Source organism: Danio rerio, chromosome 18 (genome assembly GCF_052040795.2).
Source record: "Danio rerio strain M-AB ecotype USA chromosome 18, GRCz13ab, whole genome shotgun sequence".
NCBI classification, from domain to species: Eukaryota; Metazoa; Chordata; class Actinopteri; order Cypriniformes; family Danionidae; genus Danio; species Danio rerio.
In genome coordinates, this window is record NC_141038.1 from 4991458 (window position 1) to 5007500 (window position 16043).

A 16043-nucleotide genomic window follows, 5' to 3' on the forward strand; every position below is an offset into this window, starting at 1 on the left:
TATTTCTCAAAACAAGACAACATGTTTTGCTTGTCAAGAAAATTTTTCTTGATTTACGAATTTTTTGATATTTAGACTAGAAACAAGACAAAAAAAAATCTAAGTAAGAAAAGCATTTTTTTGCAGTGTAACGGTGAGAGTAAGCAAGACAAAAAGGATCCAAATGCAATTGAGGATTTATTATAGTCAAAAGGTGAACACAAGAAAACAGGGAGCTAGTAGCGAGGACGAAGATAGTCACTGCAATATCACCAGGAACATCTAGAACCAGCTCGAGAATCCTGACAAAACACAGAAAGATCATAAACACAGAGCAACAAACTAACAATGATGTCCTGGCTTTACTAATATAGGTGAGCTAAGTGCCATCAGCTGGAGCTACGGATAATCCCGCTGATCACATGATGTAAACAAAGCATGCCTCTGAGCACATGAAACCATAACACAGAACCACGTGACAACACCAAAACATGAATAGAAAGAGCGCAATGTACCTGACAACTGTAACATTACTCTTTTTTTATCTGCCACTATGCTGACACATAGGCATTTATAGCTCCACCCTCTTTTAAAAAAAAAGCACAATCTCATTTGAATTTAAAGCGACAGTCACCAAAATGGCACAACTAGGATCAAAGCCTGAAAGAGGCAGATTCAAAGAGTTTTAAAACATTATTTGGGTGGTATTTTGAGCTGAAACTTAGGGATATCAGAGTCTTAATTTACATCTTGTAAAAAAGGGCATGACAGCCCCCCTAATAAATATTAAACTAAAGAGATTTCTCTGTTACAAATTCAACCATGTAGAGATTCTTAATAACAAACCACCCCTGCTTTGTATCAAATTAAAAGTGATAATTATGGCTTACTTTAATTTCCAGGTCCCCAAAAATATCCATGCTTTACTCTCATTCAGCTTCCTATTTCCAAACAAACATTTCTCATCCAGCCACAATGATACTGAAATCATATCTCTAATTATTCTCGATGTCACAGCAGATGCACAGGATCAGTGGGCAATTAAAATCTCGCTCATTACCAGCCGCAGCGGCGCAGACTCACCTCTGAAGCAGAAGTAATGAGGTATGAAAAGATACTAAATAATGTTCTGTGTGACCTTTGTAGCTCCTTTCCTTCTTTTATTTCCCCAGAAATAGCACATTACTTTGATGTGTTAAAAATCAGCATGACAAGAGGGCTCGAAAGCCTCAGATGGAGCACTTTTCTCAGTCCAAAATGTTCTGTTCTTGTTGTATTTTTTTGACCTCCTTCGTTAGCTGGCTTTTTAAATTCTACACAACAACAAAAGAGAAGGTGGCACAATGGCTCAGTGGTTAGCACTGTCGCCTCACAGCAAGAAGGTCCCTGGTACGAGCCTCAGCTGGGCCAGTTAGCATTTCTGTGTGGAGTTTGCATGTTCTCCTTCTGTTGGCGTGTGTTTTCTTCGTGCTTCGGTTTCCCAAGTCCAAACGCATGAGCTATAAGTGAATGGGTTGCAGCTGAAAGGGAATCCACTGCCTTAAACATAGGCTGGAATGGTTGGCGATTCATTCTGCTGTGACGACCCCTGATAAATAAGGGACTAAACTGAAGGAAAATGAATGAATGAATGAACATGAAAAAAAACTAATTGTTTTGTAATGCTCACTTATAGTAAAACAAGACTCAGCAATGATGTTTGTGTGTGTGTACATGTGTTTTTGTGACATATCAGGACACAAATCTGTATAATGACATGGGTATGACACAGGTATTACAAAAAGAAGGTGTAATATGAGCACATTGGTGACGTCCTCATTTCTCAAAATGCTTATAAATCCCACGGGATGAGTTTAATCAGAGAGTAAAGCTGCACACAGTCTCCTGTGATGGTTGAGTTTAGGGGTAGGGTGGGGTGAGGGCAATATTATATACGGTTTGAACAGTATAAAATGAATAAAAACCCATGTAATGTCCCCACTTTTCACAAAAACAAACATATGTGTGTTTGTATGTGTGTTTGTGTGTGTTTGTGTGTGAGTGGGCAGTGTTTATAGTCCCAGTAATCTGTCCATCATGAGCTTCCAGCTGTGTGTGTGCGTAATCAAGGGGAATCAGACACTGGTGTGTGTGAGGTGGATGATGGGAGTTGTAGTTCATTAAAGTGGCATATGTGTAGTTCTCCAGCGAAGTTAAATATATTAGTTATTAGAAATTAGTTTTTCTATATTATGTTTAATAAAATCTCCTCTCCATTAAACAGCACTTGCATTTTCACAGGTGGGCTATTTATTTTGTCTTTAATTGTAGCTTGGACTGAGGGAACACATTAAAACATCACATAACTTCAGTTCAGTGCAAAAAGTATCCGCGACATCCCTTTAACATAGAACAAGCAGCATATAAAACTGTATAAAAGGAGATAATGCTTTGTGAAAGCATATGCTAGCTTACCAGACACATTCCAAAATCTGCAATTATTGTGCATTTGCGTTTTTGTAAAAGACCTGGGAGGATCAACAGCCTTGGCGGTGCGCGGAAAATGGTAAAAATGTAATTGGAACGTCCCTATAATAACCCACTCCAGCTGTCTCGCATCAGATAAAACGTTTGAGGAAATTACGAGGCAGATGGCGAAGCTGAATTTAAAGAATGACGAATGCAATTTGCATAATACTCTTTTTAGAGAAAATTACAAAGACAGTTGAAGTTGACCTTGATGGTTTTTTCCTTTTAAATTTCACCCAACACGATACTAAACAGTAGGAAATGAAAATCAGGACAAATCCAGTAACCTGTAAAGGCACGTGAAGGGGACCTATTTGGCCAAAATACTTTTATAAGGGGTTTAAACACACGTGTGTGGCAACCGTGTGAGAACATAACCAGCTTCTAATGGTAAAATTTTATTAATTTTATTTCTAATAATCACACTTGATAAAAACACCCTTTAGAAACACTTTGGTTGACATTCTCTTTGTTTACGTGTCATCAGAGGGGGAAAGCCCCGCCCATTAGTGACAATCTCACCCTTATTAGCATATGATGTTAATCTTGTTTTTGAATCTGCTACTATGCTGACACACAGGTATTTGTAGCTCCGCCCTTTTTTGACAAGAGCACAATCTCATTTGAATTTAAAGCGACAGTCATCAAAATAAAACAGTTAGGATCAAAGCCAAAAAGGGGTCAATTTCAGAGAGTTATAAACATTATCTGTGGGTTTTTTTTTTTTGCTGAAAATTCACTTACACACTCTAGTGCTCTAGAGACTGATTTTGCATATTGTAAAAAAGGGGCATAAAGGACGATTTATACTTCTGAGTCAAGCGCACGCATGTGGTCCGACACAGCAGGCAAACTCTGCGCATAAAGCAAACTCTGTGATTGGTTGACTTGGTAGCTGTGACCAGTGTGGGTGGGACCGAGAGCAGCACGAATCCGTTGGAGCGAGTGTTTACAAGTGTTGAGTTCCGTGAAGTAGCTCAAGTTGGAAACTGTTGTTTTATGTTTACCTCATGATTAAAGTTGTTTCACGTCTGTCAGTTCCCTCCTCTGAACGAGCGAGTTTTAGCTACTTGTACATTAAGGTAGCTTTCAGAAAAAAAGCAAAACACCCGTGAAGAAACTCAACACAGCAGAACATACAAACCTACGGCCAGCTCACGTTTCGGAAGTGTTATTGCAGAGCAACACAAACAGCATGCAGAAATATAAATGCACAACTACGCACGAGGCATACGCCGTGGGTCATGATGCTTACTCGAAACTAGCCTTAATAGATCCCCTTAAAGGTAAAAGTAAAAACTTTAAAGACTTTATAACTGTAAATGGCATTAAAGTCAAACTTTCGTCAACCTGAATTACAAGCCATGCTATAGATTCTACTTCACAAAAGTGAAAGCAAATGAATTCATTAATAAATATGCTAAAGTAATATGACCCAAAATTGAACTGATTATGATTGGAAAAGGGATTATATAAGTAGAGGTGAACATAAAGTACCTCTTCACTGGGGAATTTTGATTTTCTATACACTGTAAAAAATATCTGTTAAAGGTGCAGTAGGTTATCTGGGACAATGCTAACTGGCTAGCATAAATCTCTGAAATACAGTTCAACCCCTGGCGTCCAAAGCCACGCCTCCTGAAATGCAAGCGCGCGCACCTTAAAGATGACAGCAGAACCCTCACTCGGCGGCTTGACCGCAGAAATTACTGTCACGAGTGGGGGAGAATCCCACAATGCAAAAAATCCAAGTGCAGCAATTTATTATAACAAAGACTAAGGTTTCCAAAAAGACAAAGTTTTCCAAAAGACAAAGGTTTCCAAAACTTGAACAGCACTTTAAGCAGGATGCAAATCTAGTCCAAATGAGAGAACAAGCAAAAATCCAAAAACGAGTAAATACAAAAAAACAGGGTAGGAGTGCTAAAGACTGCTAACGAAAACAAACACAAAACAGCAATCCAAGAATTATCAAAATACAAAAACTAGATGACCAGACAAACATACCAGACGTAAGGAGCGAACAAAATCCTAAGGCATCTAAAACAGAGAACAAGAGGGTTTATAAAGACAGGACTAAATTAACAAACACGAAACAGCTGTAACATAACACAATCAGTAATACAAAGGATTAAGGGAAATAAAGTGAAACTACAAAACAAACTAGTGCCCTCAAGTGTCCAAACTAGGGCACTGCAACAGGTGTGACAATTACACAGCCATACCTACATGCTATTTTAGATCAAATATTCAGAGTAGCAGGGTAAACAATACAGGGAGCGCGTCACTGGCTGTCATCGTTTAAAAATGAACCAATGTAATGTGAATATGAAACCAACATCAGCTCAGTGAAGCAGACTAGGCCAAATAGCAGTATTTACTGATGTTTTGTAGTTAAACTAAATTAAAATCTATATTATCGATGCTCTTAAAGGTCCCTTATGAAACTGAAAATAGTCACATCAATCTATCACCGGAAGGTTTCAGTTGTTTGAACAACACTTCTGTGCATATAACCCATTTGTAACAACAACATCTATATCAGCTCTAAGTGATGCTAAAACAGATCATTACCTGTCTAACAGAAATATTTCAGCCATGGTGTCGTCCTTCCTCCAGTGTGCAAAAGTAACTCCAATATTGATTCAGGATTTTAAAAAGTTTTGATTCAGCATTCAGTGTACGCACAAACGGCGGATCTACGCGTAAAGCTGTGCATTAGTTCAAATCGACAATATTTTAATTGGATGAATAATTTTTAGTTTTGTGCCTTACCCAGAATTTAAAAATAAATATAAACACATTTAGATCATTTGCTTTATACAGTTCTGTCTGGTTCTCGAATCTGATTGGCTGATAGCCGTGATATATTTAAGTAATATCAGCACCCGTACAGCCTCTTTTTCCTTTGTGTATTACTCCGTCCACATACAGCCTCAACAAGCAGACACTACAGATCTAAAGTGTCTGACGTTAGAATCTTTAAAAGATGTTTGCTCAACTGTTTAACTGTCAGCTTATGATTTAAATCCAACGTGGAAGAAAGTAGTTCCTCATACAAAAGGGTTTTTGAGACTCTCCATGTTTGATTTTGTATGTATATACACAACTATGCCGTCAAACTGACAGTGCGATATGGCTGTATATTGGCACTGGTGGGGGCACTAAGACACAAAACACACGCCTCCCACCAGTGCCGATATACAGCCATATCGCACTGCTACTCATGTGATATTGCTCATTTAATCAAAACTATCGGAATTTAAAGAGACTTTCAACCAGCACAACAAATTTTTTTTTTTTTTTTGAAAACAATCACCTACTGCACCTTTAATTAACAGTTTCAGTATTTTGTGACTGACATGTGTTTTCTGTTTGTTAATGGTTCAGAATTGCATTATGGGATGTATCTGCTCCATCCACTTTTGGTATTGAAAATTCAACACTACAGGTTATTTATTTCTTGTCGGCTTAGTACCATTATTAATCTGCAGTCACCACAGCGGAATGAACCGCCAACTTATCCAGCAAGTTTTTACGCATGGATGCCCTTTTAGCCACAACCCATCTCTGGGAGAGATCCACACACATTCACTCACTACGGACAATTCACTACCCAATTCACATGTACCGCATGTCTTTGGACTGTGGGGGAAACCAAAGCACCCGGAGGAAACCCACGAGAAGGCAGAGAGAACATGCTAACTCCACACAGAAACACCAACTGAGCCGAGGTTCGAACCAGCAACCCATCGACCTTCTTGCTGTGAGTCGACAGCACTACTTACTGCGCCACTGCCTCACCCCGCTAGTTTAACAAAATGATTTTTATTGACATTGAAATAATGAACTGTATATAAATTAATATATACAGAAATAAGTCTGTAAAAAAAAACAGAAAATGTACTGACAGTTTATTACGAGGTTTTTGTAGTGTAATATACAACACAAACCCAAACAATTTATCACTTTAAACTATTAAAAATGTCCATATATTAACTTTTTTTTAATTTTCAAGGTTAAAAGTTGTTGAATGAAAGATCAAGCTCCCATAATGCAATTCAAAAGCAGAAATAAACATGGTTCACAAAGTACAGAAACTGTTCATTTACGGATTATTTTTTTAGTGTACTTTGATAGGCACCGCAGTTTTGGCAGCCTGCTTTATATGATGCCTTTGGGCAACCAGCACAGATATCAGAGGGAAAAGCCTGAAGACGGCACGAAAGCAGATGTTTTGACAGTGGAAAGACATTACAATTCTAAACTGTGCAAGATTTTTATTATTTTTTTCTGAAGAAGCGTGTAGCCAAATGCCGCAGATTTGCTTGCGGCAGTTTGGTGTCCCATGACTTTAAAAAGACAAATCCCACTTTTTTTTGATTATTAGATATGGTAGACGTAAATTTAACCTACCATGCAAAAAAGTAGATCATTTATAAATGTGGCGCACGCACAAATGTTTTGTTTGACTTTATGTTTTAGTTATTTAAGTGATTTGTCAATTTAATTAGTCTTGATTTTGTTCGGCAGTTTGGGTAATGCTGTGTTGTAATATTGTGCTTTTTAAATAAACTACATACATAAGTGAAGTTTATTTATAAACAAATTTCGAGAGGATCACATGCTTATCATTGTTCACAGCTGTTCCAACTTTAGCTAATGACTAATTATCCTATCAGACGATCCTTAACTCACTATAAATAACCAGACTTTTCTCATCTCAATATCTTCGTTTTGAAGAAACCCCCCCACCCAACCCTACTTTCCCTCCTTTCAAACGGGTGGCCAGTGATTAGCGCTGTTGCCTCACAGCAAGAATGCTCCTGGTTTAATTCTGTTGCGCATTTTCTTTAAATAATTAAATGATAATATAAAAAATATATATAAATAAATAAATATCTTAAGTAGTGAGGTTTTTGATTGTTTTGTGTGTGTATTGCGTGTGGTTCTCTTCTCTCCGCCTCATCATGCCGCACAGGTGCGGTGAATCAGGTGCCAGCCAGCACGTGGAGGCCGGCTTGTTTGTGGAGACAATTTAAACCGGACTGGAACATTGTTCGAAGAGTCTCCTCTCTCCCGGCTTTTGTTGATTGTTATGTGGAGTAGAAACTGTGTTGTATTTTTACTCGGCTAAATTGTTAAAAGTGATTGCTAAGTGTTGACTTTGAGATATACGGAGACACGTGTGCTGAGGAGGGTGCCTTTTTTGTTTTGTTACTTTTTCCTCATGTTTTGTGGTTAGTAGGGAGGTAAGTGAATGTTATTTTATTTGTTAGCTGTTGAGTTTTGTTGGTTATTTTGGCATTTACCTCCGCAAGCTTTTTTTATTGTCCTTTTTGAAAATTTAAACGTCAAATAAATTTGACTTGACGCTATTTCCTTGGTCATTCGTTTTTGTTGTTGTCTTTACTTTTGAACGGGAAATGAGACTCCGGGCTTCTTTAATTTAGAGGAATTCTAATTATTTTAATTTTAATATTTGTTACAGGTCTGTCTTGCTGGAGCTAAGCAAGGTTTGAGTTCGTAACAAATTCCCTTCCAAACCAGGCAACATTTCTGTGCTGAGTTTTGCTCGTTCTCCCCGTGATCGCGTGGGTTTTCCTCGGGTCCTCCAGTTTCCTCCCACAGTTCAAAAACAAGCACCCTAAACAATTATTCAATTCAGCTTTATTTGTATAGCGCTTTTACAATGTAGATTGTGTCAAAGCAGCTTCACATAAATGGTAATAGTAACTGGAACAGTGTAGGTTAGTTTTTTAGTGTTTAAGTTCAAAATATTGAAAAAAAAATTAATCCAAAATATTTTTGTTAAACTCTGAGTATACCTTCTCAGCATCCATATCCGACACTTAGCTACAATAAGCAGGAGGGGGAGTCATCGAGATCCACCTGAGCTCAAACTCCCCTCTCGCCTTGCAAGGGGAGGGAGCCCAGGGCTCGAGGATCTTGTAAGCTCAGGGCTCTCTCCTGGGACAGCACGAAAAACAAGCTTTATTATCAATCATCAGCTAAGTGTGAACTCTTGGGGGAAAAAAAAAAAAATAAAAAAAAAAATATATATATATATATATATATACATCTATATGCCAATTCTCATGCAAAACTTCACTCATTCATTTTCCTTTGGCTAAGTCTGTATTTTCGGAGGTCGCCACAGCGGAATGAACTGTTCCAACATATGTTTTACGCAGCGGATGCCCTTCCAGCAGCAACCCAGTATTGGGAAACACCCATACACAATCATTCACACACACACTCATACACTACAAACAATTTAGTTTGTTCAATTCACCTCTACCGCATGTCTTTGGACTGTGGAAGAAACAGTTTCTAAAGATGTGAGGCTTGAGCAACAACTTTACATCGAATAACAATGGATAGGTAGCTCATTGGTAAAGAAGTTTAAATGGATTTTCAGGTCATTTTTATGCGAAACGTCTTGCAGCTAATGTGGTGGATGGTTTTAATAAGCCCCTGGTTAAATATTCAAGCGGAAGAGGTAGCCGAACATTTCGATATGAGCTGAAACTGTTATGAGCTGACGTGTCAGCCGAGCTGTGAATCACAAAATCATCCACCAAAACGGCTCCTTTATATAATTATTTGACCAATTCTGTGTTTGGCATGGCTGCACAGTGGCGCAGTGGGTAGCATGTTAGCCTCACAGCAAGAAGGTCGCTGGTTTAAGCCTTGGCTGGGTCAGTTGGCATTTCTGTGTGGAGTTTGCATGTTCTCCCTGTGTTGGCGTTGGTTTCCTCCGGGTGCACCAGTTTCCCCTACTAGTCCAAAGACATGTGATACAGGGGAATTGGGTAGGCTAAAATTGTCTGTAGTGTGTGTGTGCGTGAATGTGTATGGATGTTTCCTAGTGATGGGTTGCAGCTGGAAGGACTAAGCCTAAAAAAAAATATTGAATGAATGTGTTTGGCATGGATGATGTAGGGGTTAAAACTGAGTTCAAAATATGGCCCTTTACATTTGACCTTGAAGGAATATTCTAGTTCTGATATATGATTTAATATCAATGCATGCTGTTGGTTCCAGTGTAACCCTTGAAGCACCCAAAACTCAAGCCCAGCCTGACAAAACTCAAGAAAGCACGTAAAGTTGGGTGCACACTGTACATTTTATAATTAGTCCTTCACGATTGTGGCCTGTCAGACTGTACAAAATGTTCCCAGCTATAAGCAATGTCACACTGTGGGATATCACTTGTCTTTAATGCCAGGCTGCACGACAGTCAGGATTCACTAAAAAATTGACACGCATCAATCCATGACACGCTCAGTGATGCTGAGCCACATTTCTCATGCAACAAAAACTCTTTTTGGAAATCTCCGTAGGGTTGTCAAAAGTACCAAGTTTGGTACCAATCTGTTCTGATGTAAGATTCCACCCACCGGTTCAATGACGGAATCCAGTGTTGTGGTCGAAGGAATTCTGCATGTATGCCTTCTTGGGTGCTTCTTTTTTTAGGGCTGTCAAAATTAGCCCGTTAACGCACATGATTAAATTGAAATGTTTAACGTGTTAAAAAATAACGCAAATAACGCAGTTTTTATTTCCTGTTGTGGCCGATGTTTGTTCAGGGCCGGCGCGTCCATAGAGGTGACCTAGGCGGCTGCCTTGGGCAGCAGAATAGTGAGCAAACCCCCCGGTCCTCACATTCATCCGCTACACCCACCCGCTCCCTCACGGTCCTTGGCCTTCCATACGAATAAAACGGCATGATTGCCGTTTGTCTAGAGCGCAGTTCAGCTTGCTCTGGCCTACTACCGGTTTCCTAATTCAAACCGCTTCCCTGATGATGTTTGACGGTTGCCAAATCTGTGAAATAAATGACCAAACTATCATATAACACCTGACATGAGTATGACAGCATTCACCATCGGGAGGCGCTATAATCACTCTCATAGGAGAATTTTGCTTTCACAATCCAAGATAAATAAGGTTATCCAACATGTGCGCCCGATAGCTCCGCCCCTTCCGCTACGTGAGCAAAACTGCGGTCATTGAGTGCGTGCATAGATTTATACACTAGATATCGCATAGGGACCCTAAGCATGCGTCAATAGCGCCGCCATATTTGTAAAGTGCTCCCAGGACAAATGTCATTTAACCGAACTAGTCAAGACAGTGTTACTACGTGAAGATGCTAGACTTTAGCGCTGTCTACGGGTGTAGTAACGAGCAAACAAAGAAAACAAAGCACAAAGGCAAAACATTCATAGGTAAGATTTAGTTTTTTTTGCCTTTTGTATGTTCTGAACTTTTGTGCTAAACAAGTAACGTTATTGATGATAATACAGTCACTTACTACATTCATCATACGGCAAGGTAGCTCCAACTCACACTAAACACTCAGCTTATGCTAGTTTTGTTAAATAAAATCAGCAAACAATGCAAAAGAAATATGACAACGAAATGCTGCACTGCCAAAAACTTGTGTTATTGTCAGCTAGTAAAGGAGTCGTTCATAACGGAGATTCATTCACAAACGAATCGCTCACACCGTCAGTATGACGTTTCAGGACACGGATTAAATCAAATTAAACAGAGTTAGTACATTTCCATACACACAAACACACGTTTTTGGTCAGGAATGCCTTCGCTATCACTTATTCATCAATATAAAAAAGTGATGTCAATTTATAAGTTTCATAATTTAAAAAAATTGCATACTGACCTCCGGGGAAACTCCCAATCATAGATATATGTGTATATGTGTATTTCTCTGGCTCTGGATGGCCACAGTCCTCCACTGCAGCTTGGTCCCGCATTAATTTCAAGGGAGCTCAACCCTGTACTAAAATGGCGGCTCTAGTGACGCATTGCTTTCAATAGACAACAACAGGGTTGTATATGTATATATCTATGGAGTGCGTGAAGTGTCCATCATTACACACTTCATTTTAGCGGCTGAATAAGTGCATCATCCGGGTAATTAAAAGTGCTCTTATTATTTTTCGAGTTTTCAATGTAAACACACTACTTACACTATTTATACTGCAAAATGGCGTAGAATAGTGCATAAGTATGTGATTTGGGACGCAGCTAAGGTACAGTAGAAAGAGAGAGAGAGAGAGAGAGAGAGAGAGAGAGAAAGAGAGAGAGAGAGAGCAACATGGAACAACAACCTACCCCACAGGGTGTCAGCGTACCACATTTAAGGCCACACATATTAAATGCATACATATTTTTTTTTATTTTACAACCTTTATATGCAACAAAAATTAATGAATTAATGAATATGATTATTTAGCTTTTTCTTCAAGGCAAAACTCACTTAATTTTGCCGAAATATTTCTGAAAACAAGACTATATTGTTATACCTGTCCATAAAATGCTGCTTGATTAAAGCGTTTTTAGATAATTGAAAAGGAACAAGACAAAAACTGGAAGAAAAGCACTTTCACAACGTATCCTAAATCATAAAAAGATTTTAAAATTAATATCATTTGATATATATTTTTGATCAGGCACTGAATAGAGCATCTAAAAGCTTTCTAACTGCCAATGGACTCACAAGAAGGACCTCTAATTAACCACAGGCCTGCATTGCACATCTAGTTAGCATGAGAGCTAGTCATGAGGTGGCATTCAACAAGAAGTCAGTCCTCAAAATTGAAGGTAAGTTCATGTTTTATAAGAACTTTATGCTGTGTTTGTTTGAATGTTAACCAGAAGTCTGCAATGACACCATGGCCTGTGCGTAGAGTTCAGTCAGTCCCAAATTACAGTGTGGACGTGGCCTGTGTTTTGGTTTTGTGCGGTGATGTGTTTGTTGATGAAACAAAAATATGCTGTGTTTATGCTAGATTTGCAATATGCCAAAGTAAGTGCCCTCTCTGGTGTGGCGGTAAAAGGTTGTTAAGGAAAATAGGTTTGTCATGACTACAAATGAGCCTCAGACATGATTGACCAGCATGATTTAACTGAGGGACAGCAAGTGATGTATGTTTCTTCTGTTCCAGCTCTGTCTATGAATGGCTTTATGTGCATCAGAGAAATGATTAGAACTGGCTGTTTTGTTGCTGTAAAGTTCCCTTGTCTGTTATAGAATAAGTTCTGTAGATGCAGCCCCCTGTCTGTCTCAACACAATGCAGCACAATGCTTCTGCAGCACATTCCTCCAAACAATTCAACCTGTATCTTCTTGTTTTGATTAAACATCTGAATATGTTGTTCCCCTCTATTTATAAGTTCTTACCTTTATATACAATATTTGAACAAATGCTTATCCATTCATCCATCCCTCCCCTTTTTTACAATGATCTATCCACCCATCTTTTATTTTACAGTCATCCATCCATTGCATCCATCCATCCATCATTTTAAAATCATCCGTCTATCTATTTGTCCTTCCATCTATCCATCATCCATCATTTTACAATCATCCATCCACCCCTTACCATCCATCCATCCATCCATCCCTTATTTTCCATCCATGCATCATTTTACAAACATCCGTCTATCACTCCCTTATGTTACAATGATCTATCTGTTCATCATTCAATGATTCATCTGTCCATTCCTTCGTACATCCATCCCTTATTTTACATCCATCCATCTATCCATCCTTTATTTTCATCCATCCATCATTTCATTACCATCCATCCTTCCCTTATGTTACAATGATCTATCCATCCATCTCTTATTTTAGTCATCCACACATCCATCCATCCATCCATCCATCAATTTACAATTATCCATACATCCCTTATTTTACATCCATCCATCCATCCATCCATAATTTTACAATCATCCGTCTATCTATTCATCCATCCATCCATCCATCCATCCTTCCATCTATCCATTATCCATCCATCATTTTACAATCATCCATCCACCTCTTACCGTCCGTCCATCCATCCATTCATCCATCCCTTATTTTCCATCCCTGCATCATTTTACAATAATCCGTCTATCCCTCCCTTATGTTACAATGATCTATCTGTCCATCATTCAATCATTCATCTGTCCATTCCTCCGTACATCCATCCCTTATTTTACATCCATCCATCTATCCATCCTTTATTTTCATCCATCTATTATTTTATTACCATCCATCCTTCCCTTGTTACAATGATCTATCCATCCATCTTTTATTTTACAGTCATCCACTCATCCATCCATCCATCATTTTACAATCATCCATGCATCCCTTATTTTCCATCCATCTGTCCATCTGTCTGTCCTTCCACAATAACCCATCCTTTATTTTACAATCATTCATTTCTCCATCCCTCCGTACATCCATCTCTTATTTTTATAATCATCCGTCCATCCCTTACATTCCATAAATTTATCAATTTAAAATCATCCATCCCTTATTTTCCACCCATCCATCCATCTCTTATATTAAAATGATCAATCTTTCCATACATCACTTATTTTATAGCCGTTCCATCCATTGCATCCATCCATCCATCCATCCATCCATAATTTTAGAATCATCCATACATCCATCCATCCATCCATCCATAATTTTAGAATCATCCATCCATCCATCCATCCATCCAACCATCCTATATTTTTATCCATCCCTCCCTTGTTGCAATGATCTATCTATCCATCTCTTATTTTAGTCATCCACATATCCATCCATCTATCCATCCTTTTACAATAATCCATCCCTTATTTTACAATCATTCATCTGTCCATCCCTCTGTACATCCAACGCTTATTTTACAATCATAGATCAATCCATCAATCTTTTTACAATCATCCATTCTTCCCTTACCATCCATCCATCATTTTACAATCATCCATCTGTCCGTACATTCATCCCTAACTTTACAATCATCAATTTCTCCCTTATTTTTCATCTATCTGTCTATCCATCCTTCCAACCATTCATCCTTCCAGCTGCAACCCATCTCTGGGTAACATGCATACGCTCTCATTCACACACAAACACTAATGACAATTTAGCTTACCCAATTCACCTGTACCGCATGTCTTTGGACTGTGGGGGAAACCGGAGCACCCAGAGGAAACCCACACGAACGCAGAGAGAACATGCAAACTCCACACAGAAATGCCAACTGACCCAGCCGAGGCTCGAACCAGCAACCTTCTTGCTGTGAGGCGACAGCACTACCTATTGCGTCACCATGTCGCCTTTATGATCCATCCATCCAGCCATTATAGTACAATTATCTGTTCATCCACTTACAATCTTCCGTCTGTCATCCATCCATCCAGCAAACCTTCATTCCTGTATCCCTTTATTTTACACTCTTTCCATCCATCAATTGTTCTCCCTATAATTTACTTTTCAGTGATTTTTATTCATCCTTGTTTTCCCTCTATTCTTATATCTTTCCGTTTCCCAGTCATCTGGGCTGTTTTTCAAGTTGACCCAACACACAGATCTAATGATCAAGAAATAAAACGGGCAAATGTTTTCCAGCTGCTCGCAATTTACACATATCTAATTAATAAATGATGAAATGAACTACGCTGCTGCTTTGTCATGTCACCGCCAAGACCGAAAAATGTTGCAATAATGATTCATCCATTTCAAAAGGTCTTGCAAAATGCATCGGGTTTGCTTGTAGCCCGACAGGCTGTTTGTCATGTTTGCTACAATTCTCATCATCATTTCTGATACAATATTAAAAGCACCAATCTAATAAACACAATGCTTTTAAAATTGCATATTAGCATATTTAAATGAACGTAGCCTTCGGGAGATTCTCCGTAAAGCAAACTTTAATGAAGTGAAGTAATTATTTGAGCCAGTAGTAATGGACGGAGGACAAATTACAAGTTTTATTCGGCTGATTCTCTTGTTTGTGTCTCAGATCAACTCCATATTTATGTCTGCCTCAAATGAGTGTTTCAGGGCAACTTGTGTGTGTGTGTGTGTGTGTGTGTGTGTGTGTTTCATGATTATAGCTATTGAAAGGCTTTGAAAGACTATCATTACTTGCCTGTCCAAGTAACCAAGCTATCAGTATGTTCCACATCCAGACGACTGTAGCAATAAAAGGATATTGCCTCATCAAAACCATGATTTTTTAAGATGAAGTTCATAGTTATAGCTGATTCAAATCCAGATGACAGTCTTTTTTTTTACAATCATCCATCCATTCCTTATGTTACTATAATCCATCCATCCTACAATCATCCATCGATCCATTCTACAATCATCCATCGATCCATTCTACAATCATCCATCCACTATCCATCTATATATTACTATCATTCATCCATGCATCCTATACAATCATTCATTCATTCATCCACCTACAATCATCCAGCCATCCCTCATTTTACTATCATCCATCCATCCTACAATCATTCATTCATCCACCTACAATCATTCATCCACCTACAATCATCCAGCCATCCCTCATTTTACTATCATCCATCCATCCTACAATCATTCATTCATCCACCTACAATCATTCATCCATCCTACAATCATTCATTCATCTTACAATCATCCATTAATCCTTACAACAACCATCCATGCTACCATCATCCATCCGTCCATCCTACAATCATCCCTCCATTTCTCCATCTATCCATCCATCCATCCACCA

At 38.6% G+C, this 16043-nt stretch overlaps 1 long non-coding RNA gene across 3 annotated transcripts in view; it reads left to right on the top strand.

Annotated features, from left to right (window-relative positions):
* Positions 1-12058: 12058 nt before the first annotated feature.
* LOC147832722 (uncharacterized) overlaps positions 12059-16043 on the top strand; it is a 574579-nt gene continuing 570594 nt past the window's right edge. For all 3 annotated transcript variants that reach the window (XR_015514616.1, XR_015514615.1, XR_015514614.1), the window contains exon 1: positions 12059-12120. This is a non-coding gene — a long non-coding RNA (uncharacterized LOC147832722). The remainder of the gene's footprint in view (positions 12121-16043) is intronic.